The following is a 23,133-nucleotide window of genomic DNA, read 5'->3' as shown; positions in this document are numbered from 1 at the left end:
GAATCTGCAGTTGTGACCTTAAAACCAAGGTTTTCATCACATCTCACACAATGATGTCGAAGGTTTACAATAAAGAGTGTCTGAAAAAGCGGATTTTACTCTTTATTCGGCAACACAAGACCAACGTTATGTTTTGGCCGGATCTAGCCAGCTACCACTACTCTAAGGAGGTACTAGAATGGTATGCTGCAAACAATGTTAATTTCGTCGCCAAAGAGAATAATCCTCCGAGTTGCCCTGAGTTCAGACCGATCGAAAAATATTGGGCAATTGTCAAGCGAAAACTTCGAGGATGCGGTAAAGAAGTGACAAATGCACAACAAATGCGATTAAAGTGGAATAAGTTCGCCGGTACAGTGTCACCAGGGACTGTGCAGATCATGATGGCATCGATCACAAGTAAAGTGCGACAGTTCGTTCGTTCGAAATAACTTGTTATATGTCGTTTGACAGTTGAATAAATACCCTTTTGTTTGACGTTTTGATCAACCGTGTATGTTGTTTAATTCTTGAGTTATGACAACTTCGCGATGGGGCCAAAATCTCGTCATAATCGGTACCGCATAGTCTTGCCTTGTATTGGGTAACATTACCGTCACCGGCCATATTCCTTTTATACACCCACTTGCAGCCAACAGGTTTGCGATCGTTGGGCAAAGGAACGACTTGGGCACCAAGTGCCATTCTCGTGCATGGATTGGATCTCCTCCTCCATAGCGCGCTTCCACAAATCTCGTTCCGGGCACTTCATCACCTCTTCGAACGAACGGGGCTCGCAGTATTCCTGGACAGTCAAGAACCTCTGTTGCCAAGAACCAGTGGTGTAGTGGTAAGCGTGATTACCTCTCACCCCAGCAGGCCTGGGTTCAATCCCTGTCAGCGCCGCCGGGATGTTCTGAGGCATTGCAAGATAGCATCGCCTTCTCGTAGTGGTCCCGGAGAGCCTCCCAGGTTTGCTTCGCCGTTTGGGACTTCTTGATAAGATGCAATTGACTGTCTTCCATAAGTAGCCCAATCGAAGAATGCACTTGCTGGTCTCCGGTGTCCCATGCTTAGATTTCCGCTGCAGTAGCACATGCGGTTGGAGAAGTTGATCCGGAAGTCGCAGTGCTCGCCGTCGGTCTCGTTCCGGTCACATACCGCCACAAGCCGTCTCGAATCAGCAGAAATTCAACCTTGATCTTCCAGGTTCCATAATTTCTTCCATTAAGCTTGGGAATTTCGAACCGGTCCATCGAATCTTGAAAAATTTCTTCAGCTTGTTGATCGGTCGAGGGCCCATAACCTATTAACGGGCAGTAAAACAAACCGATCTGTTCAAGAGTGCGAAAACTAATGACATATATTTCTCATCTATCTACATACAGCCTACTGTGATTGAATGATAGGTGTAACTTCAATCATGGGTTGCTTGTACTTCTTCACTTTAAGTTTAAAAACTTAAGTTCTTTTCACTCATTTCCCATGTTCAGTTCAATAAGCTAATTTTCAGTAAACCGCTTATAGTAGTTTACATTTGACTACGGCAAAAATAATTACTTACTCATGAGTATTTTCTACCCAAAATTAAGTTCAATTGACTCAAATTTGAGAATATTTCATTTACTCACTAGTAGCTTATTGAATGATGGTCATGAGAAAGTCGAATCTCTCCTTCCATTTTTGACAACTACAAAAAGTGAGAGTGGGATGCAAAACTTAAAATTACCCAAAATTAAGTTAAAAGAACTTAAATTTAGGGTAATTTTTTTCTCTGTGTACCGTGACATAGGTATTTAAATCGGATTTCTATCGTCTTGCCGTCTGTGATCGATAGCCATCCACACAAGCTATCTCACCTGTATAAAACGAAAGTTTGATTACGACATCGTAGAATCAAATTGAATATGAAAAATCGACCCGGCAAGAAGAAATTTGCTGATGTCTGTATGTGCGTCTCTGGATGCGTTTCATCTAGGCAAGCTTTTTTCGAGATGGCTTATCCGATCAATATGGTTGATACGTGCGTGTCGTATAGACCCGCTTTTTTCAAGTCAGGGGAAGGCTTAATGTTTAGTTTGGGCGTTATAATTAGACTGGCCCACAAAAATAAAAGTTCTAATTTTTCACGGGCCAACCTCTAGATGTGTGCCTTTAAGTGATAAAACCATACGTTAGTTCTAAACATCCAAAATTCAGTAAGATCTACTCATTTCCATTAGAAGTAGGGCTACCCAATATTGAGCAAACACGATTGTAACTGACAAGATAACAAATTAACATTCGGATTCAGGTCGATGTTTTTCGTTCTTCATCTTGCCAGCCGCAAGTTTGTTTACTCGATTTTGGTGGATATGAGTGGATCCTTCTCAAATTTGGGTTGTTTACAAAAAAAACTTGCACCCGTACATAAACGGAGCAATTCGCATAACCTTGGGCTAAGCATCTAAAGTGGACTTTACACATGTCAATATATTCACAATAATCGTATTCAATTTCAATTTCTTCAATACATGAAGATTGACAATAATAATGACAGTTGGACTTTATGCCATCAATATTTTTGACAATATTTCCCAATTTTTTGTATCAATATATTGATAAGTGTAACTGGCGCTTTGAATCTTGGTCTATACATCATTCTCATTCTTACATTCGCTATCAGAATTGGTAAATCACGAACAAAACTAATGAGACACTAGCTTGTTTAAATAGCTGGACAGCGGGGCCGGTGGTGTAGTAGTAAGCGTGATTACCTCTCACCCCAGCAGGCCTGGGTTCAAACCCAGTTTTCGGAAAAAAAAAACTACATTGCTAATCACGACGGTGCAGAGCGAGTATCTGGAAAGGCAAAGTAAGACTTTGTCGAAGGGGTCCAGGAGTTCCGCAAGGATTCGCTCACAGATGCACACTTATCGTTTCGCGCACCACCTTCTCGATCCGTTAAGTAACCGACATTTGACAGCACGGCGACGACCAAGAATTTACCAAACTTCGGTGGAGATCCAGAAGACTGGCCACGTTGTCTAGCGGCGTATGAACGAACCGCGCAGATATGTGCATTCCGCAACGACGAACTGTTGGACCGTCTTCAAAGATGCCTCTACGATCGTGCCCTCTGTGCTGTTAGAAGTTTGCTGTTGCATCTAGAAAATGTAGGTACCTGTGATCATCCAACGTCTGAAGATGCTGTTCGGAAGTCCGGAGGTAATTGTCGAAACTATGGTGAGACGAATTCGAGCAATGCCAGCACCAAAAGCAGATAGGATGGAAACGATCATAGACTTTGGAGTGTCTGTACAATGTAGTTTTAGTACAGGAACTCGTAGATTACCTGCCAGCTGCCATAAAGATGAATTGGGCCATCTTTCGTCAATCGAAGGGAACGGTTTAGTTTTCGGAATTCAGCGAGTGGATTGGTCAACTAGTTACTGAGCAAGGTAACGAGACAAAGCACAAGTGGGAAATTTTACCAAGCAACCAGAAATGTGCAGTCGGAAGGAAGATGCCTACATGAACACCCACAAGGAGGCTGAGGAAAGCAAGATCGGACAAAAAATGTGCTATGCATGCGGCAAGGCCTGTTCGACCTTGGACAAATGCGAAAATTTCCTGAAGATGAATCCGGAATCCCGTTGGACAGTTATTTAGGGGAAAAAGTTGTGCAGAAAAAGCTTGAAAAAATATTTCAAGTCATGCGAAGGGAATATTCCTTGCAAACAGAATGGATGCCCCTTTTTGCACAATCAGCTTCTGTATGATGATCAGAGACATAGGCAGTAGAGTGATGCAAAATTTGAAATTTTTGCTCCACAATACTTAAACGATTCCAAATCGGATCCTGACTAACCTCTCCAAATTTGAACCCATTTGGTGAGAAACTGAAATGGCACAAACCATTTGAAGTTTGTATGGGAATTACCAAGATTTTTGTTCATGTCCATCTAATAATTCACCATATCGGTCTGCTTCAAAAACTTTCAACTGTACTTGTAGGAAATTTTCCCAGCTACAACTTTGCTCAAGACCACTTTTTGATTAAATCCAAGGATCGAAAGTTATCAATGGTTCAATGCGCTGATGTCTTATGATCATGCTCAATCAACTGCTCAGCAGGCAACATTGGTGTTTCTGGGGCGTTGAATAGGACACAAAAATCATGGCTACTATGTCACACTGCAAAATACAGTGTCGCCTACAGAGCAGCTGCTTGATCATGTCATAAGTTTACCAATCTCTTAAATAATTAATAACTTTTTCCTGTCTCGTTTTACTTAGAAACAATTTTGAGCAAAGTTGTAGCTGAGAAAATTTTCTATAAGAATGGCTATCGAACTGTTTTGCAGATCAATATGGAAAAAGACTAGAAGGCAATGAACAAAAAGTTGAAATTTCCCATAGTAATTTACATGTAAACTTCAAATGGCTCGTGCGAAGTCTGTTTCTAACCAAATTAGTTGTAACTTTGGGAGGCTTATTAGGACCCGATTTGAAACCATTTAAGCACTTTGGAGCGAAAAAGTCGAATTTTGCATCAGTCTAATAGGCAGGCATCGACAGCTTCTGGTCAAGTAAACCCGCCGAATAAGTTCACGCCATCCTGCAATACCCACCACTGTTGCCTTGGCACCGTATTAATGAAGTACGTCATGGTCACGATACATGGAAGAGGGAGGTCCATGTATACATATGCGTTCCTGGATGACGGATCAACGTGCTCATTAATGGAACACAGTCTCTTGGAAGAACTCGGTCTTTCGGGCGAGCAGTTTCCGCTCAGTTAAATGTGTGATAGAGCTATCTGGAGAACAAGGTTGCAGAGAGCGCAACTTTTCATGCATAGTTCATACGGTGGAGAGTCTTCAGCTGCCATCGCAAAGTGTATCGCTGGAGGATATTTCGCAGCCCTACAATCATCTTAAGGGACTGACTGTTGAGTCCTATGAAGACATTCAACCATGCATCCTTCTGGGGATGGACAATATCCGACTGGGACATCCGCTGAATTCAATAGAAGGCCAGGACAATCAACCCGCTGCTGTGTTTACTCGGCTAGGATGGATCATTTATGGCCATTGCTCTATCGCCGACGACTCCAAGCAGAATAGCTGCAAGGAAAGTTACAGCTACCACATATGCCAATGCGAAACACTGCATAACGCTGTGAAGGAGTATTTTTCACTGGATAGCCTTGGGATACAGATCAACACACAGATCAATTCCGAAAAGGTTTGCGATACGAGTCTGCTTTGTTATGGAAGTTTGATGATGTTCAACTATTAGACAGCACGTTTCCGTTGTTTGGAAAAGCGAATGGAACGTGAACCGAAGACGGCTGCTGACCTTCGAGCAGAGATTCGTGACTACAAACTAAAGGGGTATATTCTGAAATTGACCATATCAGAAGAGCAGGCACCGAGGAGTCGTGTTTGGTATTTGCCCATTTTCCCCCTGACGAATCCCAACAAACCGAACAAGCTTAGGATCGTATGGGATGCCGTTGCCAAAACGCGTGGAGATGTACTTAAAGGTTCTTTTGCAGGAGGTATGGCGCAACGGAACATCGGCAATTTTCAAAATGGCATACGTGGCTCACAGTTTTGAGGAAGGTAGAAATGGTATCCATTACCAGGTGCTATCGGGTTCAAACTTCGTCCTCAAAGGAGTCCAATATGGTGCAACTGCATATATTTTTAGGCGCCAGCGAGAGCGGATTTGCTGCAGTTGCCTACTTCCGCTGTGAAGAAGATGGAACGATCGAATGTGCCTTCGTTACAGCAAAAACACGCGTGACACCGTTGAGGTTCGAATCGATTCCTTGACTAGAATTACAAGCGGCTGTAATAGAAGCGAGACTAGCGAAATCTATCGTAGAGTAACACCGAATAAATATTCACGAACGGTTCTTCTGGACGGTTTCGAAGGATGTTATCTGCTGGCTGGATTCTGCATCGCCGTTACAGCCAGTTCGTTGCATTTCCAAGTAACAATTTAGGTTTTATGAGGGTTCTGTAGACAATGATTTAGACTTGTAGTGTGTTATAAAACCGCGATAAAACTTGCAATGTTCCTTGGGTTCCGAGCTGGGGAGATACTGGAAATCACGGAGTTGTCTGAATGGCAATGGGTACCAACAAAACTAAACGTGGCCGACGAAGAAACTAAGTAGCAGAGGCAGTCTGACCTGTCGCTCAGTAGCCGATGATTTCGTGGCCCTTCTTTTCTCTGGAATCCGCGGAGTGAATGGCCAGTCTTGCGGCAACGTGCTGGGACCACATCAGCAGAGTTGAAGCGTGTAGTCGCTGTTCACCATTCCATAGAAGCAGCTGTTAATTTCGACAATTTCTCCGGCTCCTCCGCTTGATTACGTGTGTTCTACGGTTTCCACGCAATATCCGGGCCAAATTGCATGGAAATTCACCTACAGTTCGTGTATTGACATACGAAGAACTACAAGACGCAGAACGGTACATCTACAAGAAAGCACAAGTAGCTGCCTACGCCACAGAGATAGCAATAGTTACCAAAGCATCGGAATGTTACGCCCTTTGGCGATAATGCTCTGCCAATTCGAACGTCAGCCACACTCGTGGCCATCAGAGGGATTGAATCTGATTGTCATTCAGCGAGCAACCTACATCGAGCAGCCGAAGAAAACAATACAATGCAGGACATAAACATAAAACAATAGATGAAGTTGGTAGATTATTATTTCTTATACCATTGTTTAAATTATAAACTAATTAAAACTACAGGTGAAAACATAGAATGTAAAATTACGATGCATATTTGAATTCTAGCTGTAACAGGACGTTTTCTATACGGACGAAACTGATATATTCATCTATAGCTAAACTTCTAAATTTCTAAAGAAGCGGCGCCAGTGGTGTAGTGGTAAGTGCGATTACCTCTCACCCCAGCAGGCCTGAGTTCAATCCCAGTCGGCGCCGCCGGGATGTTCTGAGGCATAACATCTCTGATCACGCCTTCCTTAGGAAGGGAAGTAAAGCCATTTGTCCCCGGTTCATGAGTTGATGGTTCGATAGGTAGGGTCCAGGTGTGGGAGCTGCCTCCCTGGCGTCGGTAGCATTGGTGCTCAGCACGGAAAACAAGACCGACGAAAAAAAAACCAGGAAAATAAGATAATAGCTGGAACGTCTATACATGGCTTCGTCACCGTCAACCTGAACTAGAGGTGGGATACTAACATGGTCTTCCCTAGAACCTCTTCCTCTCATGTATTTCGTCTTCGATGCGATGATGGCAAGTCCAATCCGCCTAGCTTCAGTCTTCAGTCTGATGTACGTTTCCGTCATCGTCTCAAAGTTCCTTGCCATGATGTCGATGGCATCGGCGAAGCCAAGAAGCTGGATGGCCTTCCTGAAGCTTGTGCCACAGGATGGTCAAGTTCGAAGAGCAGTGGTGCACACTTCTAGGGGGGGTGGTCAGCCGACCGACAACCAAGCTTGAGTTACTGGACGTTCGAGGATCATCTGGAGAATTTCTATTATCTCTCTCAATTTCTTACACTTGCTTGTTGATCACCGATGCTCCTCCAGCCACCACGCCCATGTTTAAACAACTTTTGATGAGGCAAGAATGAACTAAAATAAAATTGAAATTTTATGATACCCCTCCATCTTGCATAAGAAGCACTTGTTTTTTATTCCGTCTTAGAAAATGTTTCTCTTCTGACATGAACGGTATAAAAATATTGGAACTGCATTCTATAAAGTTGAGATCATAATCCGAATAAGTAGTACGTGGTCAGCTTCTGTACAGGTTTGCAACACTGCTCTCGAATGAAAGTATATCCCAGATTACAGCAGGTAGCGACTACAACCTCCTGATTTACATCTGCATATTGATATTACATACTTACAGTAAAAGCTGGTACTCTCTCTGGTCTCTCTCTCCGCTGACACTTCTGATTAACTTAGATATTCTAAAGAGCGGAAAAACTCTTTTCTCAATATTACACCAACCATTCTAATCAAATTCTTTATCTTTTTTCAGGACAATGAGCTGAGTCTACACCGTCGATAGCGTACATTGAAAACCCACGTGGTAGCTAAAAATCAAACCCAAAATTTCGATCCCCCTCGGAAGGCCTTTGTCCTCATTTGTAAATATATCCACCATCTAATCTCGTCCTGCACTATCCCCAAACATCCCGAACCCCACGCTCTCTCGATGAGCCGGTTGGTTGTTGTCACACAAAGAGTGCCCAAGTGATCCCTACCATGATACACCGGAAATGGAGCTCCGATCACAGCCAACAGCGCCGACGACTACCTTCGAATTCGCGACAACAATCAGCAGAGCGGCACCAGTCGTCATCGTCGGCAGCAGCTCAGGAGCACCAGTAACGCCCTCGATCGGGTCCGTAAACAGTTCTTGACAGCGGCTGAGCAACGCCACGCCACCGCAAAGCACCCAGTTTTCGGGGACTTTTTCGATTTCTGCTTCCCAAAACTACCTTCCATACCTTCCGCTTCCGCATCGAAACTGGATGCTCTTCGCCGACACGTGCTCTAGATTGAAAACCGACGCTTGGTGAACTTCTGATCCACTTTTTTGTAGTCTATGAATTGTTTACCAACAGGTGGTAGCTGTCAAACTGAATGGTAGAAGATAAACATAAACAAACAAAAGAAACAAGAAGTTTGCTGAGAGATTAAAACTAGAAGAAGAGCAGCTGAGTCAGTTTTCTAAGTGCCAAAATCAACGCGTGAAAAAAAAGGACAGAGATAAAGTAGGCGGAAATTGTGTTTGGATCTGTTTTTATACTCTCGTAACCTTTAATAGTGGACAACCTTAGCCGAGGAAATTATAAAGGAAAATAGTCGCAACCATTCAAGTTAATAATACACATAAACAAACGAATGAGTAGAGAAACTCGTGTATGTGTGTGTGTGTGTTTCTTTTTTCGTAAAATTTGAGTAGTGAAACCGAAGAAATACCCAAATAGTTGTACGAAATCCCGAAAGTGAATCATTTGTAGTGAAATTGTTGAAAGTCATTGCTTGCACCAATCACTGTTAATCTTACCAACAACAACAACAAAACAAGTGCAACGGAAGTGACGAAGAGGAAAACAGGAGACAAGTGTAGTGAATGTTTTTTCGTAAACAAAAGGATTCGTCATCGTCAGAGGAATATTAGAGCTTTTTAAGTCGCTGTTTTTATTGGGATAGCTGTTTGATAAAGCTGAATGATAGCATAACCATGGAGGATTCAGCGCATCCACTGTTAGTGGGGTAAGTCTGTTTTTTTTAATGAATTTGTGTGATTATTTTACATAGGTACTAGACTTGAAATTAGAACATGTTCTTTAAATTGGGCGCTTTTAATAAATCGATATTTAGGTTGTTGTTTCCGTCAATGGATTACATCACCTTGTAAGAGATAGAACAAAGTTTCTACGACATTGCATTTGGTATGGTTCCCAATTGTGTGTGTAGCAAATTTTGGAATAAATGTGGACACTTTTGCGAACAACGCTGCTGACGTTGAAAGGAAAATGTTCGGAAGGCAAAAATTCAAAACAAATCAAGAAACAAGTCCAGATTCGCTTACACGATAAATCACAACAGCCATTCATCAACTCTCGCTTGTTTTGAGCGCAAACGTGATCGATGCCTCCTTACTCAAGATTTATTATTCACTTGGACAATTTACAAGCATACATGTAATTGATTCCAATTGTCCAGAATCAAGCATTATTCCACAGCCAACGTTGGACTCATCGGTGTTACACAAGACTCCAAGCGTTTCTTGCATTGAACTGAACGAACGTTCTCCTCGACGTCGTTCTACAAAAGCTCAATTTATCCAAAACACCCCATTATGCCGGACCCCTCTGTCTGTCCGTGTTCCATTCAAGTGAGAAATGTCATTTCTATCGCGCGCCTCGTAAAATTGATTCAATTATGAATGCCTTTCAGTTGGATATCATCGTTGTTGTTCGTCGGTCAGTCTGAGAGAACAGTTGTGGAAGGCGTAATTTTTGACACGAGATTTGACCTCTCTCTCACTTTTCCATTCACCTCGACCGAACCATGCCACCACGCTGGCACTGGTTTGGGGGAGACTTGTGGAGAACCGTGCGGTCGTAGAAGTTCATTATTCAATTCAATTTCGCGCAACTTTAATCCAACAATTGAACACCCTACTTGTGGTGAGATTTTGAATGTGTACGTAAATTAGACTCAGTTTTTAGATTGTTTTGTTTGCTCAGAGAAGCACGGAATCTTTCACAGTTTGATCCATCTTCCTTCAAGGACTAAAAGGTGTATACGATAGAAATGGTACACAGATACACAGGTGTAACTTTTGTTTTGGAAGTGCTTACTTCTATCATCCTATATACATCTTGGATTTCATGAAATTATTCATAACAACCTTCACTATGTATTTACCTTGCTCTTTGAATAATATCAATCTCTATTCACCCGTCGAACTGACTACTGGATTCATGGAACCAAACAATTATTTTGCCAAATATTATATTTAAAATCATTGCCAGAGGGGCGACTCTATCTACAATGCAGGAAAATTTTGTTTTGCTGTGGTTAGCTGCGCGCACGCTGAGTAGATAGAAAGAAGATTTAATGACGATTCTGAAGATTTGCAAGTAGATGCGAAAAATGATAAAAGATTTTTCGAAGATTCAATCGCTAGTGTGAGATGTTACGAGCATCTAGAATTGAGATTGAGATCTGTCGCCCCCTCGAAATATTTAGCTGTTGGTATAAATAATACTTAAAAGTGTGGGCACATTTTGACTTAAAAAATCTTAATTCTTCCGATCCTTTTCAAAACAGTATTTTCAATAAAAAAAAAAAGTATTTTCTATCACACTTTAAAGATTCATAAACCGTTAATAAATTTAACAAGAAAAATAAAAAAAAAATAATAGAAATTAGCAAAATTTAGTTTTTCACCACTGTACAACATTTTTAAGACAACATTTTTTTTTGTTAATTGAAACCCAAGTCCAAGCTCGTATTTGAACCATGAAATATTTTTTACTTAATCAGTACTGTACAGTACAGTACAGTACAGTACAGCTGTTTATGTGTGTGCCATTTTCATCGACTGCACCCTTTAAACTCCCAAATGAGTTATGTCATTTATTGTATCGGCATGCAATACAATGGATGGATCAAATCATTCATTCTTCTGAAGGTCAACAAGACATATTATTTTATAGCACTTCTATTAATTCACAAGAGTTCATAAGCATGGACCATTTCTATCCAAACTGTGCACTATGATCGTGTTTTCGGTAGATTTGACTCATTTGCTGCAGCAGGTGTTTTGACAAACCCTGACCCCAACATGAGGCAATTGTTCGTTCTTCCAGAGCTGTTACAACTGGCGCGGATTTCACGGCCGTGAATTCAGACAGCCTTCGATCTGCATGAAGAGTGCCTCCGTGCCTCCACCCACGAAGTTTTTGTCGTTGTCGCTGGTCCGAACACAAACCCCTAAAAGATACGAAGGGACGGAAGGCTTGTAGAAACTTTGCTGTACTTAGGTCCACAACGAGCTCCAAGTATACTGCCTTAGTGCTGAAGCACACAAATACTGCGACGTAAGCTTTTGGAGGCGCTACTCTGCGATGACGAGGCTTGAGGTAGATCGGTCTCCAAAAATCAATACCGACGACGGAGAATGGTCTTGAAGCGGTATCATGCTGAGATGGAAGATCTGCCATGAATTGCTCAACTGCCTCCGGTTTTGCTCTGAAACAGGTCATTGGCGTGCACAGGGTGGGGCAAGGTGGGGCAATTGCCCCACTTTTTATAAATAAATATATTGCCTGAAAATTGCACCACGAAGGTGCATGAAGGGTTAAACTTCAATGAAATTTTTTGGTAAAAAAATTGCGCCACATTCCTGGTGTAATTTTTTTTCAAGGAGTTAATTCGAAGCAAAAGATTTTAATTGAATATTTCTGGTGTAAAAATATCATCAAGGTGGTGCATGGAAGGACTAATCAAAATGAATAACTCTGGTTCTAAAATTGAATCGCGCAAAAAATGTGCAGGTGCACATTTATCTGAAAACTTCTGGTGGAAAGTTCGCAACACTGTGGTGAATATAAAAGCAAGATTTATTAATTTTTCTGGTGCATAATTTGCATCGTTCTGATGAATGCAAGCTTAATTGAAAATGTATGGTGGAAAATTTACACCATTCTGGTGCATGAAGAGGCAAAGCCTAAAGGTGCATGGTGAAACAAACTTCACTGACAATTTTTGGTGCACCGACCACCGTTCTGGTGAATGGAGGAGTATGCTCTATTGAAAATTTCTGGTGCAAAATTTACATCGCTCTGATTAATGAAATGAACAGAAATTTTCTGGTGGAAAACTTGCACTAGCCTGGTAAATGAAGGCACAAGCTATATTTAAAATTAAGCTAAATTATAAATTTCTTGTGGAAAATCTGCACCGTTCTGGTGAACGGATGGGCAAGCTTTTCGGATTTTGTTTTGTTTTTAAATTTGCATTCTTCTGCTGAATAGAGAAACAAATTTTAATAATAATTTCTGGTGTAACATATGCACCATTCTGATAATTGGAGAGAAGCTGCTTTACTGAAAATGTATGATTAAAAAAATCCGAAAATAGGGGCAAACTTTATTTGGTGGAAAACCTGCAACCTGATGATAGGAGAAGCCAGCTATATTGAAAATGTTTGGTGGAAAATGGAAAAAGGAAATCTGCTCCAATCAGAAGATTGGAGAAACAATTTTTATTGAACATTAACGGTGGAAAATTTGCATCGTTCTGGTCAATTGAAATTTTCTGGTGTAAAATTTTCTGGTGGTAAGTTTGTATTGAAAATTTCTGGTGTAAGATTTGCAACATTCTTCTGCATGGAGGGGCAAGCTGAATTGAAAATTCCTGATGTAAAAATTGCACAGTTCTGGTTGCTTTGTTGAACATTTCTGGTAGAAAAACTACGACGTTTCAGTGAATTAACGGACAACTTAAATTGACTTCCGAGAAGAGCCTCAGCTATATTGGAAATGTCTGGTTGGAAATGGAAAAAAGAAATCTGCACCAATCAGAAGATTGGAGAAGCAATTTTTATTGAACATTAACGGTGGTAAATTTGCATCGTTCTGATCAACTGAAATTTTCTGGTGGCAAGTTTGTATTGAAAATTTCTGGTGTAATATTTGCAACAATCTGCTGCATGGAGAGGCCTGATGTAAAAATTTCACACTTCTGGTGAATGGAGGGGCAAGCTTTGTTGATCATTTATGGTAGAAAAACTACAACGATTTGGTGAATGGGCGGACAACTTAAACTTGTATTCCGAGAAGAACCTCAAGGGTATTGAATTCGGAGGACAGTTTCAAAAGAAAAGATTTCTGGGGATGATTTCATGAAAATTCTGCGAATAATCTCTAGTGAATCCTGCATATAGTTCCAAGATAATTTCGAAAAGAATACCGAGAGAATCAAATTTTTAATGAAATTCCAAAGGATGTTGAGGAAAATTTCAAGGGAATTCCGAGGATAATTTTAAAATCATTCTGGGAAGAATTTCTGGAGAAAACAGAGGAAATTCTTCTGAAAGTTTAGGGGAATTTCAGTTCCAAGGTGTTCTGAGAAAAATAAATTCTAAAATATACAGAGAAGAGCCTCAAGGGAATTGAATTCTTAGGACAGTTCCAAAATATTATTCTACGGATAATTTCTAGTGCGTTCTGCAAATAATTCCAAGATAATTTCGAAAAGAATACCGAGAAAATCAAATTTTGAGTGAAATTCCAAAGGGATTTTAAGCAAAATTTCAAGCGAATTCCGAGGATGATTTCTAGTTCATTCCGGGAAAAAATTATGAAACTCTAAATGAATTTGAGTTCTAAAGTGTTCTGAGATAAATATCATGAAGAGTTCTAAGCGTAATTCCAGTGGACTTCTGAGAAGAATTTCAAAAGAGCTCATAGAGTTCTAAAAATTTTGTAAAGAACCTCAAGGAATTCTGAGGATGGACTTTTTCACAACTGTACAAAGATTAAAGACAGCTTTTGGATTCCCTAATTGAAAAGTGGGTAAGTTGCCTTACTAAAAATTAGTCTAAGAATCTTCTCTGATTTTTTTTTGTCATTTGTGTTACCATTGTTAGAAAGCTACAGCTGTTTATGTGCAATAAATTCGGGATTGTCCTTTATATCATCTTTAAAACATGTTGAATGTTCGGCATCATTTCCTGTCATCCCGACTGGCGGTACTTTGGGACAGGGTTGACATGCTCAATCCTTCGCACAATTCGTCATTCCGTTAACAATCGTTCCAATGAACCTATTAGTCTTGGCATTTAGATCGAAATTTGAAAAAAATTAGAACTACTATTTTTGCTGATGACCAAGTTCAACGTACTCGCAATGGTAATAGTAAAGTGTAACTACAACAGCATATAATACTCCGTACAGACTATGGCTTACATCATGTAATAACCTTGCAATGAGCACTCATACATAGGATTTCCAGTGAAAACTATCTGTATGAGTGCTCATTGCAAGACATGTATGAGTTTGCGATTGTCATCAGGTATATTGATAATGATCGGCCGACGGAAACATTCGTGGGTGTGAGACGGGTGTTGAAAGCAGACGCGACGACCATCTTCAATACTAAAGCTGAGGTCCTGACAGTGATGCAGATTTTCGGGAGCAGGTGATGGCAGTATATTTTGACAGTGCGAGCCCAATGGCTGGCAGCACTGCTGGAGTACAAGTGCAAGGACGAAAACAGCAATATACTTTTATGAAGCGCTTTGAGTTGGTTTATTTCCTTTTAATTCCGTTATAATTGCTTAGCTTTTGACAGATACGCGTATTTCGTCTACTACTTGCAGACTTCATCAGTGCAAAGTACTCAACACCACTGATCAAGAATGGATTGATCAAGAGCAATATACTGTTTGTTCACTGCTATGCGCACTGTTTGAACCATGTACTTGTCGACGCATTGTGCATACGAAAGAAGAATGCGAGTCTTATGGGTCATTCCTGTTGGTTTGGCGGTGCTTTCACAACCATCTGACGTGACTTCAGCTCAATCCAACCAATAAGGCAACAACATTGCAGCAAATGTATCATTTCGGTTAAAGACCTACTATCACAAACATTTGACGAACCGATCATCATCGACATCGTCTCTGGGATTAAATTGCCAATTTCCATTGGCTGTCTGAAAGCAGTTTGCATTGAAGAAGATGATGCACCACCGGAGTAAAAATAAATAAAATTAGCTAAATTGAACAGTAGGGAAACAGTGGTGGGTGGACAGCACCATCTCCCGCGCACTTTGGAGTACTCACCATCCCCAGATTAAATGCACCATAGAACAAACAATTGCCCCTCCTTAACAAGATTCCTGTGCACGCTAGTGAAACAGGTGACGCAGCCGTGAACGATACGACGAGTCATATTTCTGCCACTCAGACGCCAAAACCGCTGCCGAATAGTATTGGCGTTGACAGCACCGTCGAAAAATTTGCTCTTCCAGCAAATTTAGATAGTTTCTTATGGGAACTTTCTGTGGAGTGAAAGGATAGTACAAAGTCCGCCATGTTTCACGCACAGTCTGACGTTTGCTTATGGATTTTCTCATAGGAGTAAAGAGCTACAGAGTCGCCGTCAACGCCAATTGGTGAGAAGCTGAACAGCTGCATGTAGAAGACTTTCGTCTTGACAGCGAACGAGAAGTGTCGTGAACGGATGTGATCCCGGTAGAAGTATCTGATGGCGAGAATCATAGGGTTGTGCGGAACGACTGACAGTCGAAGATTATCGAAGTACCGTCGCCAGTAGGCAGCTATGCGTTGTAGAATTGCGTTGTAGAATCTACCTACATAGAAGCGGCTACAAACGACAATTAAGTTGCTTCTTTGGCTGCCTATATGTCAACACTTTCATCGACTGGAACTGGCCATGCGTCCCTTTTTGCTTGAAGGCATGGAGGACCTTCCCACCACAGTCTACACTACATGATTCCACTCTCAATTCTCCGTCTTCTGCTTCATTTTGCATACCCGGTTTCCGACGAAAGTTGACCAGGTTGACCGTGTAGCCTTGAGCCAGCTCAAAACGGTGGTTGAATCTACCCAAAAGTAGGCTTTGGGTGTAATTCGTGGCACTGTGGAGACCTTCTGGAAGAGCTCAGTAGACAGAAGTGCACCAAAGAGTTCCAGTCGAGAATATTTTGTTGTTTTAGTGGAGATATTAATAGAGCGATCTTGACTTCACCTGTTTCATTCGAGGATTTGATGTAGGCACATGATTTGTATGCAGTTAAAAAGACATCCGAGAAGAAGTGGAGCTCCACAGAAATAGCATTCGAAAGTATTTCAGAAGGGGGAGTCCACTGTTCATTCAGCGTTTCTTCATTTGGTCCGGTAGTTCCTCATCCCACTCGTACTGCTTTCCGCTGTCATCCTTCAATACCCACAATGCCTGCATGGAAGTTTTTGCAATGACGACGACCAGGCCCTTCACCAGGATCGAACAGTTGTGACGACTGTTAGTGACTCTACTGTTGCTTCAGGAACGACGTACTTCAACTGGTCAGAACAGGGCTCCCAGTGTCTTGATGGATTGATCCTTGCCAAAATGCACCGAGGGCCATTTGCTTTGTTTGTTTGTTTCCCGTAGCTCGATTGCTTCGGCGACTTTTCCTGCTCCAGACATAAAAGTTCTCACTGGTTGCCTTGCTGCGAGCGGACCTTCTTATCCTGCGCTAGTTTGTTTAGAACTCGAGTAGTTAGATACGGAGCTGAAACGATGCCGTATGTGACGGTCTTCAGCTTGTAATAGATGCGAATTGGTTCGGAAAGTGAAGGACGCCAGAATATTAGGTGGAAACGGCGGTCACCGCGAAACAAAATTATTTGCCGGTACATTTTGACGACGTCTGAGATCATCTAGATCGGATGCTGGCGGGATCGCATCGTAATGGATCGAAAAAAAAAAACAAAATCCGGTGGAGCTCTAGCAAGAAGCATCGGTTGTACTGCTCTTCTCGCGAATGACTGGATGATGTGGAAGGAAGTATGCAGGTTCTGATTCGTCGATTCGCTTCTTGAATCCCAATTCCTCGTACTCATGCATAATTTTCCGATATTCGGCGGCTAATTTTGGATCGCGTCCAAGCGGCCCTCGATCAACCGGAACAGTTAAGTGCGGTACGTCGATTGTCCCCTAACTTTTCCAAATTATCTCCCTTGAACGGTACTCGAACCATATACCGTCCATCATCACAGCGAACAGTAGTTTCATTGAAGAATTTCTCGCAGTATTCTTTCGATGGAGAATAGACGATCGCTGAATCGTCCTAGATGGCCCAAAATCGCTCCATGTCACGATGCATGTCGGCAGCGGTAGCAACGTTTCAGAGTACGGAAGACCTCGAGTATTGTTCAGGAGTTTTACCGCTGATAATCCGCCCAAAGTTGGAACTTACCAAACACGGAAGCGAATCGCCCAATGAAATCGGACCTGCAACAATTCTTCGGCTCCTAGTACAACACCAATGGCTCCGTATTGGTAGAATGACGGATCAGCCAACTGAATTCCTGTCGGGAGTGACCAACCCGACGCGTCGACGGAGATTGATGACAAACCTACAGTGACCCTTGGGAGAACGAGAGTGTCAATAATGGTAGAATACTTGGAGATCCGAAACTTCACAGTTGCTCGAAACTTGAAGCGGACGTCGATTGTCGCTTGACCAATGCCTGCAATTACCTTGCACTTCCGAACCTTCATGCGTTGCACCATTGTTTCAAAACAGCATTTGCTGCCGAAATCCAGCAAAGCTCGTACTGGAGGTTCGTTTCCGCTATCGTCCACCATCGCTGTGGCTAATAGAACCCTGCTTATGACTCCATCATCCTGCGTTGTGCTGCTCGAAATGCCTGTACGTACATTTACATTTTTTTTTTATTTACGTACATTAAGTTTTGTTGCAAAAAAAGATTTGTGCGGATTGCTTCATGTGGCTTGAAAGTTCTTTTGGAACTTTATTTGAACTTTATGAAACTTGAAAGGTCTGTCGGAACTTTATTTGAACTTTATGGAACTTGAAAGTTCTGTCAGAACTTTATTCGAACTTTGTGGAACTTGAATGTTCTGTCGGAACTTTATTTGAACTTTATGGAACTTGGAAGTATTGAATGCGGAACTTTTGGTTACTTGGGGTGTGCATTAGAAAATAGTAAAAAAAAAACGGTATTGTTGGCGGGACTCGAGCCCACAAATCACATTCTGTCCTTGGGCGTATTACCAATTCTATTCCGTCGTTGTTTATATTTTAAATCAATAATTATTTATAATATTTTTCCCTGCTTTGCAGTTTTGGATCATAATTAGCTTTTATTTAACAAGTAGGTGATTTTCTGTTGTTGACAAGGTACATCTACTCACTATATTATGGATGATCATGATATATTCACTAGATAAACTTGATAAACACTATAAACATTGTCAGTCAATTTTGTTAGTAAATAGTGTCTTAACCAGAGTAAATGTCATGGAAATGGTATGGAGAAAAAACGTCACGTCTTTCTCGGAGGGTTTTCAACCAGTTGGTATGATTTTTTGCATGTTAGTCAATGCATGTTGTCAATAGAGAACTAGCCACTCGCAGAAAATCAGAGCGGTTGGTTGAAAACCCGCCGAGAAAAAGCGGTGGTAGTCGGCAATGCGTTCTTCGGGAGCTGTACAATCATACTCAGTTCTTCGATGCACAGGTCAATTATATTTGCATTATTTCACAAAACTCTGATAATCAGGACTGCAGTACTATTGTTTTCTTTATTAATTTTGTTTGCAATAAGTGAATGTCATGATTAGCTGTGATTTGTCAAATAACGTAAATATATACAATGTTTGCATAGATGAATAACCACCGAACTTAACTAGGAATCGGACCCAGCTGCCTCCAGAATGGAACTATGCTAAAATTGACTGAGCTAAGGAAGGCTCCGTAGTCTTATCTCCATGAATATGCTAAACTCTATAATTCGGTAAATTCACGTGTATGTAAATTGCCTTCACAGTTTAAAAAAGTAGTGTAAATTACCGTTACTATGATGCACATAAATGGAGATATATGTTTACATTAAAGGTCGTGTAAATTTATGAGACATGCAATGAAATATTCCACTTGTTCTACGCAACTGTCCATATTTGTATACAACATTTCTTGCAAGTTGCTAGTTTACGTGAAATTGAAGTTTGCATGCATGAATGTTTGCATGCATGGATGTTTACAACACCAGTAAAATTCAGAATGTTTTCCTGTGTTTATTTGAATTCATATATCATTGAAGATTATCACGTTTCATTTCACAAAACTCGACATTATATTTTCGGATTTCAGAAATGGCCTTGAAACTATTTTTCAAGGTACAGTATCAGGAAAGGCAGGTTCTCCATGAAAATCTTCTTCTTATTGTTCGCATTTCAAGCTTATTGCGTGCTCTCAACTTAGATTTCTATATGCACTTCCACAGTTCAGAGTTTTCGAAGAAGGTACCATTTTTGCATTGTATAATTGAGTAGGAAGTACAATGATACTCTATGATCAGGGTACTCGATATATTTTCCAACTTAAAAAAAACTTAACCGGACAGAGAATCGAACCCAGTAACGTCCAGGCATGGTCTTGCTTTGTAGCTGCGCCTTTACTGACTGAGTTAAGCGAGATCTACATGAAAATGCTGCACCCAAATTTAGGATGATTTCCTGTTATTGCAAATAGCAGTGTTTGAGCTCAAATATCATTGCAATTGGTCTCTTGGTGTTTCAAGAAACTCAAAAAATATATCTGAATCCCAGGAACTATTCGTCAAGGTACAGTATCAGGGAATGCCGGCATTCCATGAAAATGCAGAACCCACATTTAGGTTGATTTTATCTTACGGAACACACCAGTGTTTGAACTCATATAATTAGCATTGATGTTAGTCGCTTGACATTAAAAAAAAAACTCTGAAAAATATTTCCGGATCTCCGGAATAGTCATAAGAACTATCCTTCAAAGTACAGTATCGGGGAAGACCTATTCACCATGAAAATGCAGAACCCACATTTAGATTAACTTCCTTTCACTACTTAGTTGATTACCCTGTGTAGAAATAGCTGGTATTTAACCTTATGTATCATTGCAATTGGTGACATTTCAAAAATCTTGGAAACATATTTGCGGATCCCAGGACTGGTCGTAGGAACTTTTCTTCAAGGTTCAGTATAGGGGAAGACCTTTTTTCCATACAAATATAGATCACCATATTTAGGTAAATTTTCTCTTACTAAAATCACCAGTAATTGAAGTCAAATATCAATGAAGTTGGTCCCTTAGCCTTTCAAGAAACTTGTAAAAATATTTCCGGATCTCAGGAACATAGTTAAAAATACTGAACCCACATGGAGGTTAATTTCCTCTCACTGAAATCACCGGCAGTTGAACATAAATATCAATGAAGATGGTCACTTGGAATTTCGCAAAAACTCGTTACTGAAATCACAGGTTTTAGTTTCTTACATATCACTGGAGTTGGTTACTTGGCGTTCTCGGAAACCATAAGACACATCCTTCAAGGCGCAGTATCGTGGAAGGCCGGTTCAACATAAGAATGCTGACCATCATATTTCCAAGTCTACGTACTCCCGACCGACATGTGTAGAGAGGAGCACATCATGCTGTAGACTGAAACTGATCGATGCGTCGGTCCGGTTTATGAAAATCAAAAATACGAACAACTGTTGCTCATATTCGGTTTTAGTACACGTCATTGCACTGTTTCTGTTCGTACACTACCAAGGATAAGTTCGGGAACATATAAATGAAAAATTAAATTCTACATCACCTAGCCTATCTGACCTTGATTTGGATATGAAGGATAAAATGATATGATGCATAAATGTTGATGATATCAGGCGTAGCATTTGATAACGGCACAAAAATTTTTGTAAACACAAGCTTGTAAGGCCCTTTACACGTGAACCGAAGTACGCCCACGTAATCCAACAACATCATCGGCTGGGGGACACTTTCCCCTTTCCGATATTTGTATTGGTTTGCGTGGGCGTACTTCGGTTCGCGTGTAAAGGGCCTTACAACTTTTATTTACAAAAGTGTTTGTGCCGTTATCAAATGTTACGCCTGATATTCTTTGCAACTTTCTAGAATAATTTTGTAAAGTACCTTTTTGCTGATGTTAGATATGAGAGATACATGATAGTGAAACATCTAGGGAACCCCACATTTATAAACAGTAGTGTACGCTAAGCTGACGACGTTCTTCGCGAAGCAAATAAATATTTCTTTCTTCTGAAAGTAGGGATGATCACATCTAATGAGAATGATATGTATCGTAGTCGCAAGTAATTGTGGCTTTTCATATCTGCCGGAAATTGACTTGACTATCTATATAAAGTTGCCGAGGTTTGTCAAACTAACCAAAAACTATTACTATTACTTCTATTACAGATAATACGTCAGTATAATTCGATAATAGCTAAACAACATTATTTCAGGAGTCTTTTAGTGTAAAAATTATAAATTATAATCATGAATGTCTCAAAAAACAGGTTGCTCTGATTTTTTATATCAGTTAGAAAATTAGCGGAAGCGATAATCGCTATCGAAAATGTTCCTTGTGGATTAACTAAAATGTGCCCAACTCTGAACAAAGCATTACCTTTTTACAACAGTTGAGAAATGTTTTCACTTTATCAATAAATGTTACTGACATTTGGAATAAAGCAATTGCCTATGTTGTAACTAACTGATGCATTTTTTTTCTGCTGATATAAGTTATGCAAAGTTTCAGAACTCATCATAGCAAAGTCTTGTCATTATCGGCTGTAATATCGTAATTTTTAATTGAATCAGCTCGGTGAGATCTACATCTTACAACAAATCACACCGTCAATAGGGACTCTATCCGCATCGCGGAGCTCTTTGAGGTATTGGCAAATATACCATATGAAGTTTTGAATGTGATTCCTAGTTACGGAAATCAATAATACCTTCTGTGTAGATTATATAGTCAATATCAAAGTGGGAGGATATTTTGCTTATTGCTTGTATTGCTTCCCAAACAATATTTATATGTTTACTCCAAACAAAGAAAACACAAGTAACCTAGCTTGTTTCATCGACCTGCAGAGAACACTATGTTTCCCAGTGCATATTTGGACCCATTGTCATTCAGGGCGAAATGGAGGATGTAGGGAAATTTCTTGTTGGCCATTTTCATTATCAACAACTTGAATTGTTTTTTGCTAAACATACGACACCACTATTCGCATGCTTCAGTCAGCCGTCCACAAAAATCATGTGAGCCGAAAGCTCCTCGCGCGCATTCGTGTTTAGTACAGTTTTTTTTCTTTCCCATGCCTTGTTGCCATGTACCGGTATATCGGGAAAATGGTATGCATGAAATGAAAATGGAAAAACGATGCGAGGAAAGTCGGAAAATTGTACTTTGAAGTACACCAAAAGATTCCTGACATTCTCACCAATCTTCTGGTATATAATTATCTAGTACTTTATAATAAAGATCACGAGCTATCAGAGGGGAAAGATAGAACATGGTGTCTACACCTATGCAATCACGTGGCCGGAATTGGGTGGTCTTCATGTCGGAAAAACAACCCAGTTTTTTTGTGGGTTGGATTTTCCCAAAAATTTTCCAACTATTATGTTGCCAGAAAGTTATGCTAGAACGTAGTGTGCTTCGATTTTTCGATTAGCTTATTTTTCTAGCTCATTTTTGCGGGTTTTCCCAGATGTTCTAAAAAATCCCAGCAAGGGAATAATATCAATAATACTTCCAGACGGGGGTCTTAACGGCACATTAAAGTCAAACAATGCATAGACGTCATTAAACGCATTAGCGATGGCACGGATAGGTTCATTCAACCCATATTACCGAATAGGAGCTGCGAGATGTCCAAAATTACGCTGTTTAATCACTCTCTCAGGTGCGTAAAAGAAAAACTGCCAAAGTAATTCGGGGGAATCAATCTCGCTGGTAATGATCTTAGCAGCAAACACAGCTTGAGTGTTCCGTCTTCTTTGTTCCAATGTGTCAATTCCAAGCAGACGACAGCGATCC

The 23,133-nt window shown here is 40.6% G+C and overlaps 1 protein-coding gene across 12 annotated transcripts in view; it reads left to right on the top strand.

The window, feature by feature from the left end:
• Window positions 1–23,133, top strand: part of LOC135717643 (cubilin) — a 617,516-nt gene that overhangs the window by 86,197 nt on the left and 508,186 nt on the right. For 11 of the 12 annotated variants that reach the window (XM_065239791.1, XM_065239797.1, XM_065239796.1 and 8 more), the window contains exon 2: window positions 7,996–9,239. The gene's annotated coding sequence lies outside the window, so the exon portion shown is untranslated. The remainder of the gene's footprint in view (window positions 1–7,995; window positions 9,240–23,133) is intronic. The other variant, XM_065239793.1, reaches the window with a different exon arrangement.

The sequence above is a fragment of the Ochlerotatus camptorhynchus genome, unplaced genomic scaffold (genome assembly GCF_037179485.1).
Source record: "Ochlerotatus camptorhynchus isolate MF236.1 unplaced genomic scaffold, CSIRO-AGI_Acam_v1.1 ptg000062l, whole genome shotgun sequence".
NCBI classification, from domain to species: Eukaryota; Metazoa; Arthropoda; class Insecta; order Diptera; family Culicidae; genus Ochlerotatus; species Ochlerotatus camptorhynchus.
Note: the sequence above shows the minus strand (reverse complement) of the source record. Positions and strands in the feature narration are given on the sequence as shown.